The 12,278-nt window shown below is 40.6% G+C and overlaps 1 protein-coding gene across 1 annotated transcript in view; it reads right to left on the bottom strand.

The window, feature by feature from the left end:
• The window catches only part of LOC124594726 (cilia- and flagella-associated protein 251-like), a 367,330-nt gene extending 366,419 nt beyond the window's left edge, over positions 1 to 911 (bottom strand). The window contains exon 1 of the mRNA XM_047133097.1: positions 546 to 911. The gene's annotated coding sequence lies outside the window, so the exon portion shown is untranslated. The remainder of the gene's footprint in view (positions 1 to 545) is intronic.
• Positions 912 to 12,278: the final 11,367 nt, after the last annotated feature.

Raw genomic sequence — 12,278 nt, 5'->3', positions numbered from 1 at the left:
CATAATGAAGAAGGAGACACATAAGTGTCAGAGTTAAACCAAAATGATGTAGAGTCCCAGTAAAGAGGAACTAATCTCGCAAATGCAAATTTACGTGTGATACGTTTAAATGAAAAGAAAATTAAATATTTTTCCTTGGAAAATTCACGTAATGTCAACTACTGGTAGTCTGTTTGTGTGGTACCGCTACTGAAGAAACTTGTGGCTGTTGATATCAGTATTAAGGATTGTAGGCCCACTTGCTATACTTTCTGTGACGGTACAGCATGTTTAAAATAATTTGCATCTCGTGTACAGACGTGTTCCCCTGGGTTAACAAAAACTGTAAGTAATGTAAAAAGATTATGGCTTCACAGTCTTACAAAACGTGGCATTGACAAACATTTATTATCGCAATACAAAAACACTGAAACGTCCTGCTCTGAACGAATTTCGTAGTTCGCACAAAATTTATGTCAAGTGAAGATTACGTAGTTCGCACAAACTTTATGCCAAGTGAAAATTCCACATTAACTGTAATGTTTAGTAGTGCCATTGAAACTTACGTAATCGTTGTTAAAAACACTAGCGCTGAAAAGACACATTGCAGTGATCCTTGTCATTTGCCCTGATTCGGCGAATACAAAAATACGCAGCTGCACTGTATTGCGGCTTCAGGTGCTGTGTTAAAACAGCTGCGTTAGGGCAGCATAACTCCTTACCCTTTCTTAACGACAAAAAGAACGCAATACACGTTGTCGTACTCTGTTTAACTTTGTGCGGTACATGAAACCACCATCAAACATTGGCACCACATCTAGTTGAACGACCACTGACAGTTCAATTTTCCATGGGTTTCTATGACAACAGGCTAACGCGAGCCAAGGAAGCAGTCTTGGATTTATTTTCGGATATTATTAGGCTTCAAAAAGTTTTCACGTTAAATATCATGAACAAAACAAAAACAAAAAAAAACACTCGATATACGATTTGAGCACTATACCGTACAGAGAACAACTAGGACGGAGCTCACATTATTATTGCGGGATTACACAAGAGTTTATCCTTGGGTGATTGTTACGGCATCATTTGTTGTGTCAATTTACATATTTAGTCATACATACTAATGGATATGCATTACCATAAAAGACTTGTGAGAAAGGTCTAAAATTAACTCTTCACGACCAGTGCCGACATAAAAAGAAAACGAACGGAAAACGATTAAAATATGATACCACTGCATTACAGTGAAAAGATGAACTCTTCAAGCGCAACCATGAGCCCTAGACGTAAGCGGCTCCTGGACGGCCAATAATACTGCACATTAATATTGTCCAATATTATCCACGTTCTTGGTTCAAAAATGGTTCAAATGGCTCTGAGCACTATGGGACTCAACTGCTGTGGTCATAAGTCCCCTAGAACTTAGAACTACTTAAACCTAACTAACCTAAGGACATCACACACATCCATGCCCGAGGCAGGATTCGAACCTGCGACCGTAGCGGTCGTGCGGTTCCAGACTGTATCGCCTTTAACCGCTCGGCCACTTCGGCGGGCTATCCACGTTCTCTCTGCACTGCTCAATAAAATTATGGCTTTAGGAATTGTATGATCTTTGTTTTGTTGTTGTTGTTTTACAAATATTGAGTGAATAACTGTCAGTTCTCAAGGGATGTAATGTTTCTTGTGTCACGTGTAAGATTTAGCTCTTGAGTAGGATTGCCACATCTAGTTGAGAGATCGTCGGGATACTCTGTGTGGGGGTGTAAAAATGAAATTTAAAAAAATTATTTACTGTAATTACTTTTTATTTAGAACACAATTACATGGAACTTGTTGCGGTAGAAGTAGTTGGTACATCATATTTTTCGGAATATTTAATCTTTTTCAGAAAATCTTTCTTCTCTTTTACGTTTTTATAAAACTCCAGGCAAGTCAGCTTGTAGTTAAACTGCCACTGTTGGATTGATTCCACAGTCCCTGGCAGCAGTCGATTTCTTTCATTAGTGCACTTGGTCTACATCAGCGAAAATACTCTTTCCACAGTGGCGCTGTGTGCGGGAATAAAAAACAAACACTCGTTTAATTTTAGCAATTGGCGTTTGCGTTCAGGATTTTCGGTTTCCTTAAGAAAGTAAATCCACCTTCCTTACAGGGAGTGTTTAGACTTCCAGTCTTCCGAGTCACGCTTAGTTTCTGAAAAGTTCTTCACGTATACATATTGCTGAAAACAACTGCCGCCAGAAATCAGGAAACTTTAGCGACAGCCCCGGACATTTGCACAAACCCCGGCCATTTACCCCCATCTCCACACCAACGAAGAGCGCACAATATGATCTTTGGTAGTCCTCGTCGCTGACGTGATTTTGTTCATCGTTTTTTGTTTCACCGCGGTTGTTCATACTAGCAGTGTTGTGCTGTTAGTACTTCTTAGTAGTTTGTGTAATACTGTCAAAATGAAACATAGATATGCACTCTCAATAAAGTTATCATACACAAGGTACCTAATCTTGACTGTTGTGGCCAACTGCTGTCAAAACTGATACCTAACAGATATTAAAGTACGATAAGATGTGTTGGAATGACACTGACGAAATTATGTACATATGTTTAAGAATAGGCAGCTCTAAAGCTCTCAAACACAGAAGAAGAACTCAAAGTAGTCTCGTGTCTGCTATAAGCAAGCAGTCATTAGAGTTCACAAGTAAAAATTCACCCATTACACAGGCAAATATTAATGAAGAATGTCACTGTATACATATCTGACTGCTTGCATTACGCATTTCTACATTATCCCACTCTTATATTCTTTAGTCTTAATGAGGTAATCAGAAACAAACCAAGACATCAACTTTGCCTTGTTTATACACAACAGTGACTTTAGACAATCAGGATAATGGACAGCATCCTTGGCAATACTACCAATTAATATTTCCCAACAGAATTGTTACACTACGCGATGTGATGGAAATTTGCGCTCACTGCAGTTAACAAATATCAGATTTTTTGATATAGTGCAGATGAAAGCTCATGAAATAAAAAAGACAGTGTGGATACCATTTTTCTTTCTCTTTCTTATTGATGATTTTTCAACTCGCATATTCAGTGAACATATTTCTAATTCTTTTCACAATGGTACCGGAAAAACTGTATTTCGTACTAACTACTGATTTTCTCCCTTGTTATGACTGGCATATCTGTGATACGAACAACTTTGATGTTGGAACATGCGGCAGATCATGGGCGGAGCTTAGGATATGGATTGGTGTGGAGGGGGGTGAGTGTGCGGGACTTGTGCACCGTCTGGGGCTGTCGCTAACGTTACGTCTGAAATCTCTACAGCAATTTTAGTCAGGTATGGAATATTGTTTTCATTCATCACCCAACCTAGCGTTTCAGATAGCGTCATCAAATCAAATACTTAATACTTATTAAGAGAAATAACCAATTTCTCTAAGTAATGAAACGCTATGGCATAGAAAGACATTGTCTCTTCCTCAAATTTCGAAATGAAATTATTTTTTTCTTTGTTAGGGTCCTCATTCTTTAATTTGTTCAAATTCATCTTGGTTTGCATGCCAATAAAATTGGCAGTCTCCCTTACATTCAGACGTCTTTGAGTGTCGATTAATATATTTCTTATTTCAGTTATCGAAACATTATTCCTTACTTGTACTCTTACTTTATACTTCAGTACTTGAGCCAAGCTCATAACAGTATTTTGCGAAATCGGAACAAAACTGAGTCATGTCCGGATGTCAGGACAAAAAAGTCCATAACGGCGACGGTTCCAATACGCTGGGACACTTGGCAATTCCATTCTTGAGGCATGATACGGCTCAAAACTGACAAACTGATTTATATCAAAAAGAGAAATTTTAGTGTCTTGCACCCACTCCTCGTAAAATTTCTATGAATACTCAAATTCCCCCCACCCCATGAACCATGGACCTTGCTGTTGGTGGGGAGGCTTGCGTGCCTCAACGATACAGATAGCCGTACCGTAGGTGCATCCACAATGGAGGGGTATCTGTTGAGAGGCCAGACTAATGTGTGGTTCCTGAAGAGGGGCAGCAGCCTTTTCAGTAGTTGCAGGTGCAACAGTCTGGATGATTGAGTGATCTGGCCTTGTAACATCAAGCATAACAGCCTTGCTGTGCTGGTACTGTAAACTGCTGAAAGCAAGGGGAAACTACAGCCGTAATTTTTCCCGAGGGCATGTAGCTTTACTGTATGGTTCAATGATGATGACGTCCTCTTAGCTAAAATATTCTGGAGGTAAAATAGTCCCCCTTCAGATCTCCAGGCGGGGACTGCTCAGGAGGATGTTGTTATCAGGAGAAACAAAACTGGCGTTCTACAGATCAGTGTGTGGAATGTCAGATCGCTTAATCTGGCAAGGTAGGTTAGAGAATTTAAAAAGGGAAATGGATAGCTTAAAGTTCGATATAGTGGGAATTGGTGAAGTTCAGTGGCAGTAGGAACAAGACTTCTGGTCAGGTGAATATAGAGTTATAAACAAACTCAAATAAGGGTAATGCAAGAGTAGGCTTAATAATTAACAAAAAATAGGAATGCGGATAAGCTGCTACAAACAGCATAGGGAACGTATTATTGTAGCCAAGATAAACATGAAGCTCACACCTACCACAGTAGTATAAGTTTATATGCCACCTAGCTCCACAGATGATGAAGAGATTGGAAAAATGTATGATGCAGTAAAAGAAATTTTTCAGATAGTTAAGGGAGATGAAAATTTAATTGTCGTGGGGGACGGGAATTCGATAGTAGGAAATGGAAAAGTAGCAGGTGAATATGGACTGGGAGTAAGGAATGAAAGAGGAAGCCACCTGGTAGAATTTTGCTCGGAGCTAACACTTGGTATAAGAATCGTTAAAGAAGGTTTTATATTGGAAGAAGTCTGGAGACACTGGAAGGTGAAGAAATTGATGAAATGTATGATGAGATAAAAGAAATTATTCAGGTAGTGAATGGAGACGAAAATTTAATAGTCATGGGTGACTGGAATTCGAGAGCAGGAAAAGGAAGAGAAGGAAACATAGTAGGTGAATATGGATTGGGGCTAAGAAATGAAAGAGGAAGCTGTCTGGTAAAATTTGCACAGAGCAAAACTTAACCATAGCTAACACTTGGCTCAAGAATCATGAAATAAGGTTGTATACGTGGAAGAACCCTAGAGATACTAAAGGATATCAGATAGATTATATAATGGTAAGACAGAGATTTAGGAACCAGGTTTTAAATTGTAAGACATTTCCAGGGGCAGATGTGGACTCTGACCACAATCTATTGGTTATGAACTGTAGATTAAAACTGAAGAAACTGTTAAAAGGTGGGAATTTAAGGAGATGGTACTTGGATAAGCTGACTAAACCAGAGGTTGTACAGAGTTTCAGGTAGAGCATAAGGGAACAATTGACATGAATGGGGGAAATAAATACAGTAGAGGAAGAATGGGTAGCTTTGAGGAATGAAATAGTGAAGGCAGCAGAGGATCAAGTAGGTAAAAAGACGAGGGCTAGGAGAAAAGCCTTGGGTAACAGAAGAGATACTGAATTTAATTGATGAAAGGAGAAAATACAAAAATGCAGTAAGTGAAGCAGGCAAAAAGGAATACAAACGTCTCAAAAATGAGATCGACAGGTAGAGCCAAATGGCTAAGCAGGGATGGCTAGAGGACAAATGTAAGGATGTAGAGGCTTATCCCGTGAGGGGTAAGATAGATACTACCTACAGGAAAATTAAAGAGACCTTTGGAGAAAAGAGAGCCACTTGTATGAATATCAAGAGCTCAGATGGAAACCCAGTTCTAAGCAAAGAAGGCGAAGCAGAAAGGTGGAAGGAGTATATAGAGCGTCTATACAGGGGCGATGTTCTTGAGGACAATATTATGGAAATGGAAGAGGAGGTAGATGAACATGAAATGGAAGATTTGATACTGCGTGAAGAGTTTGACAGAGCACTGAAAGTCGAAACAAGGCCTCGGGAGTAGACAATATTCGATTAGAACTACTGACAGCCTTGGGAGAGCCAGTCCTGACAAAACTCTACCATCTGGTGAACAAAGGCGAAATTCCCTCAGACTTCAAGAAGAATATAATTATTCCAATCCCAAAGAAAGCAGGTCTTGACAGATGTGAAAATTACCGAACTATCAGTTTAATAAGTCACAGCTGCAAAATACTAACGCGAATTCTTACAGACGAATAGAAAAACTGGTAGAAGCCGACCTCGGGGAAGATCAGTTTGGATTCCGTAGAAATGTTGGAACACGTGAGGCAATACTGACCCTACTACTTATCTTAGAAGCTAGATTAAGGAAAGGCAAACCTACGTTTCTAGCATTTGTAGACTTAGAGAAAGCATTTGACAATGTTGACTGGCATACTCTCTTTCAAATTCTGAAGGTGGCAGGGGTAAAATACAGGGAGCGAAAGGCTATTTACAATTTGTTCAGAAATCAGATGGCAGTTATAAGAGTCAAGGGACATGAAAGGGAAGCAGTGGTTGGGAAGGGAGTTAGAGTTGTAGCCTCTCCCCGATGCTATTCAATCTGTATATTGAGCAAGCAGTAAAGGAAACAAAAGAATAGTTCGGAGTAGGTATTAAAATCCATGGAGAAGAAAGAAAAACTTTGAGGTTCGCCGATGACATTGTAATTCTGTCAGAGACAGCAAAGGACTTGGAAGAGCAGTTGAACGGAATGGACAGTGTCTTGAAAGGAGGATATAAGATGAACATCAACAAAAGCAAAACGAGGATAATGGAATGTAGCCTAATTAAATCTGGTGATGCTGAGGGAATTAGATTAGGAAATGAGACACTTAAAGTAGTAAATTAGTTTTGCTATTTAGGGAGCAAAATAACTGATAATGGTCGAAGTAGAGAGGATATGAAATGTAGACTGGCAATGGCAACGGAAGTGTTTCTGAAGAAGAGAAATTTGTTAACATCGAGTATTGATTTAAGTGTCAGGAAGTCGTTTCTGAAAGTATTTGTATGGAGTGTAGCCATGTATGGAAGTGAAACATGGACGATAACTAGTTTAGACAAGAAGAGAATAGAAGCTTTCGAAATGTGGTGCAATGCTGAGGATTAGATGGGTAGATCATATAACTAATGAGGAGGTATTGAATAGGATTGGGAAGAAGAGGAGTTTGTGGCACAACTTGACTAGAAGAAGGGATCGGTTGGTAGGACATGTTCTAAGGCATCAAGGGATCACCAGTTTAGTACTGGAGGGCAGCGTGGAGGGTAAAAATCGTAGAGGGAGACCAAGAGATAGATACACTAAGCAGATTCAGAAGGATGTAGGCTGCAGTAGATACTGGGAGATGAAGAAGCTTGCACAGGATAGAGTAGCATGGAGAGCTGCATCAAACCAGTCTCAGGACTGAAGACCACAACAACAACAACAACAACTCAAATCCTCATGATCACAGAAACAAAATGCCACAAACAGAGACCTAGTTCCACAAAGTCAGAATTTATCAATTCCGCTGCATTACAATGCAACTGGCAGTGCTTTCGAAGAACATAAAATTATGAGTGCAGTTTCAGTTACAGCGTTGGATGCATGGTTACGGAATCGTAGCGTGCAATAATACGTGCACTAAACTATTATATTTAAGTAGGTAATGTATACACATTCATCACTATCTATATATTTACTTCTATTCATAATTCTCCATTAATTATTTCTTTTTAAGAAACGTCGTCCAACGAGGACTTTCCCCTTATTTTCTGAGCAACAGATCACACTATTCACTCTTAGCATGTCTGGTTTTGCACTCATCTGCCCTAACATCACACAATGACAGCAATTTTTTATACAGTACGCTGCACCACTCTAAACATGAAGTTCTATAGGCTTGTTCTGAACTCGTTTCCAACATCATATCAGTAATACACGCAATGATATCCATACCTGCGCTGGATTAGCCGAGCGGTCTTAGGCGCTGCAGTCATGGACTGTGCGGCTGGCACCGGCGGAGGTTCGGGTCCTCCCTTGGGCATGGGTGTGTGTGTTTGTCCTTAGGATAATTTAGGTTAAGTAGTGTGTAAGCTTAGGGACTGATGACCTTAGTAGTTAAGTCCCATAAGATTCCACAAAAAAAAAAAAAAATAATGATATCCATAGTCCACGCGAGAGACTTTATACTTACTTATCAATATTACCCACAGACGACACAATATTTCTGGGCAGCGCAAAGTATTTCAATAGTATGTTACGCAACCTCTGAATCTCATCCGTGGACATTTAACATTATTGCCCTTCAGGAAAAATTGTGCAACTTTATTGTGTAGATACGGGGCGCTTAGGTGTCCTTTTATTTACGTCGTGTGTTCGTTGGAAAAGAAATGATCGGGCATTGTTAAGCTGAAATAGTCCATAGAAGAATGTGGAACGAAAGCATAGCTTGAGACCCGTTGAGTTCTTTAATTTCTTCATAATGCCACGTCTGGCGACATCTGATGTTTGCTTTTATCGACGCGAGAGTGCTTTCCGACAGAGGGTGAACATGTAGTTTCATCTTTACGCATGCGCCTGCGAGTCGCAGATGGCACGGTATATGTAGAGGGCCGGATTTCGATAGAGGACGCACCTGTGAGGGCCGCCATGCGCATGCGTTTCCGCGCCAGTTTTTGGTACAAAGTCAACATCGTTAACCATCAGTCTCAGAATCCACCACCACCAAAAAAGGAGAAGATCCCTCCTATCGTCGTTTACAATCCCACATATTATATTAAACTGAACACTGAACTGCAACGCCTTATTACAGGCCAACTGCGAGCAGTTTGCCAGAAAGACCGTGTCAAGCACCTGCTTGACACAAAGAACGACTGTCTCCAGTCCTCAACTTTGTGAAGTCGACAGCTATGGATTACTACACTCATCATGCTTCTGGCGACAGAAGAACAAAAATCATCATCAAAGACCATTCCTGCGAAATTACAGAAACAGAGGTCAGGGATGAATTACTCCATCTCACGGTCCTGGCCCCGTTGATCCACCAATACAACAAGAGGGACCCTGAGACCTGGAAGTTATGCCTATACCCAACTATGTTGCCTTCCCTATTAGGAGAGGGTATGTCGAATGCATTTACCAAATCAGGTGTCTACTGTGTACCAAGGTGCATACTGAGTCATATGAAGGCCACAACGGTCCCTCCATCTGCCACAACAGCAATTTCTGTTCACTGCCTTTTTAATGTGTCAAATGTGCCAGCTTACTTGCATCAGTAGACTGAAAACTTCCAGCCTCAGAAAAACCCACATGCTCCCACTGTCTGGGCACCACCTGCGACCCCCACCATCTAGCTTCCTGTAAGGGTTGACCTCTATACCAAAAGGTCGTAAGTCCTCCTGCCCTCCAAGGAGGAAACCAACGACGAACCAGCCACCCCCACCATCCCGGGACTTAGCCCTCACCAACTGGAAAACAGAACAATTAAAGGACAAGATGTCTGCCTTTCTCCTCCAATATAAATCAGAATATGCTATTGTCTGAGCTCTACAGCACTCCGCAGTGAAGACCAACTATCCCATCAGCACTGTGAATAGCTTAACTTATGATGCCCTCCATATCGTTGAAACTCTGGCTGATGCATTTGAGGCTCAGAACCAGTTGCTCGTCCAGGACCTTATTCCTGATGACCTCAAGGATGAACACGATATACTGGCAGCTGTTACCACTTTCAGACAAAGGCCATCTCTTACTGCCCCTCACCTTATGTCTCTGGTGAAAGTCCAGTAGATCCTCTGGCAAAAGCATGGGCAGTTGGCTCCATGTTTGGCTGGCATCTTAAATGAGCAACTCTGTCAGCTCCCATGCAAACCACTGGTCTCATTTACCAGCATCCTGAACTACTATCTCACAACCGACCTTCCCCCCCACCATCCCCAGCTCCCCACAGTGGAAGCAGGCAAAACTGATTGCCATCCCCAAGCCCTATGGTCCCTACTAACAACAGGTCCATTAGCCTTGTGAATACCATGGGAAAGGTCCTAGAATCTTTAATTCCCCAGCCTCTGGCGGCATCTGGGCTGATCTGTCCAGAAGAGTTCGGATTTCCTTCCCACCCATTGGCCAAACTCTAAGTGTACGTAGGCTGTTTAGGTTTTTTATGTTGGTAACGCCACGTAGCACTCTGTATGAAAATCACTGACTGTGCTGTGTGCTACCTGTGGCTGGTTGGCATTGTTGGAATATTCGCTATTGTAGGGTTGGGCAGTTGGATGCGAACAGCGAGTAGCGTTGTGCGGTTGGAGGTGAGCCGCTAGCAGTGGTGGATGTAGGGAGAGAGATGGCAAAATTTTGAGAGCAGACGATCTGGACGTGTGTGCATCAGAAAGAGTAAATTTGTAATACTGGATATCATGAACTGATATATATATATATATATATATATATATATATATATATATATATATATATATATGTGTGTGTGTGTGTGTGTGTGTGTGTGTGTGTGTGTTGACTTTTGAACATTGTTAAGGTTGTTCTCTATCAGAATTTTTCATTTCCTAACTATGCCTATCAGTAGTTAGTGCCTTCAGTAGTTAGAATTTTTTATTTAGCTGGCAGTATTGGCGCTCGCTGTATTGCAGTAGTTCGAGTAACGAAGATTTTTGTGAGGTAAGTGATTTATGAAAGGTATAGGTTATTGTTAGTCAGGGCCATTCTTTTGTAGGGATTATTGAAAGTCAGACCGCGTTGCGCTAAAAATATTGTGTGTCAGTTTAGTGTTGATCAGAATACTTAAAGAGAGAAATGTCTGAGTACGTTCAGTTTTGCTCAGCTGTTTGAAACTCAAATAAGGTACCGGTAGAGGTTTTCCGGCACTGTCATTTATAAAGTTTTATCTAAGGGGACGTTACATATGTTGATCCTTAGCCGAGGATACCTCACTGGAATCTTCTGATTTTTTTTGTAGTTTGTGTAATTGGTGTAGCTATTGTTTGTAGCTAGCGCGTAACTGTAGAGGGAATTTCCTTTGTAGTTGTAGTTTTTCATTGTCGTACAGTAGAACAGTTGTGGCATGCATGTAGATTTGCACCAAGTATTTCGCAGCTGCTCTTGCAATTAACTAGATATTATTTTCAGTGCTATGCTAATGTGTTTTCTTGTTTTTGCTCTTCAGGTTGTGCTTTTCTTGTTATCGTATGAAATATTGTGACAATTATGGCGTGTGAAAAACGTAATACTAGGCTCCAAAGTAAACTGAGAAATAACAGTGAAGACGAAAGCAGTGTGTTAGCGCCACCGTGTAATGAATTAACTAATGTTCATCATAGTAATTTGGTAATTGTGCATAGGGAAATGGACCAGGCGGCAAATAATGGTGTAGACAGTGAAACAATTAGTGAACAGGGAAGCATTATCGATCGATCGGTCGGCAACAGCTCGCCTCAGGAATCTGAAATGACAGGACACAATCTTGCAAATACTGTAGGTTCGGGTTTTGCGTCCTCACCGTTTTCTCAAATAAGTCAAGACACATTTTCTGCTTTTCAAAATGCGATTATTGTCGGTTCAATAGCGAATAGCACTGAGGAATGTGTTTCAGACACCAGCGTATTGTTATTACAATTAATGAAACAAATGGGACAAAGGCTTCCAAAGTTAGACACAGCGCTTGAACAAAATCAGAAACAAATGGGATAAGAGCTTCAAAAGTTAGACACAGTGGAACAAAGTCAGAGACAAACAAAGCAACAGCTTCAAAAGTTAGGCTCAATGGAACAAATTCTTGAACAAACGCGAGAAGATTTAACTGCAGAGTTACTTAAAATTGAAAATAAATGTCAAAAAGTCTGTAATGACGTAAAAACACAAATTTGTGAGCATTTTCAACCTATTTTTTCGCGGCATGAAAATGCATTACAGAATCACGAAGCAGCCATAAAAGAACTGCAAACTGTTGTTCATGAAAATCGCGACACCTTGCAAGCTAAAATTGAATCAGTTGCTTCTACCGATTCGGTTACGCAACTGGCTAAAACAAGGGGAAAACTTAAAGGACACGTAGATATGCTTTCAACACAAATGGACACACTGAAACTTGGCTCAGAAAAACACACTGAGGACAATAGTTCATTATCGGAGAAAGTAGCCAACTTTCGGATCAGTTCACTAACTTATCTAGAAAGGTAGATGATGATCTTAATGACACAAGACCTGTAGCCTTCACTGACACAGAAGAGTATGAACAAATTAAGAAATTTAAACAAAATCAAATTAATACGTAACACAATAGAGAAATCCGGGA

This window comes from Schistocerca americana, chromosome 1 (genome assembly GCF_021461395.2).
Source record: "Schistocerca americana isolate TAMUIC-IGC-003095 chromosome 1, iqSchAmer2.1, whole genome shotgun sequence".
NCBI lineage: Eukaryota > Metazoa > Arthropoda > Insecta > Orthoptera > Acrididae > Schistocerca > Schistocerca americana.
This window is presented reverse-complemented; position numbering and strand designations above follow the sequence as displayed.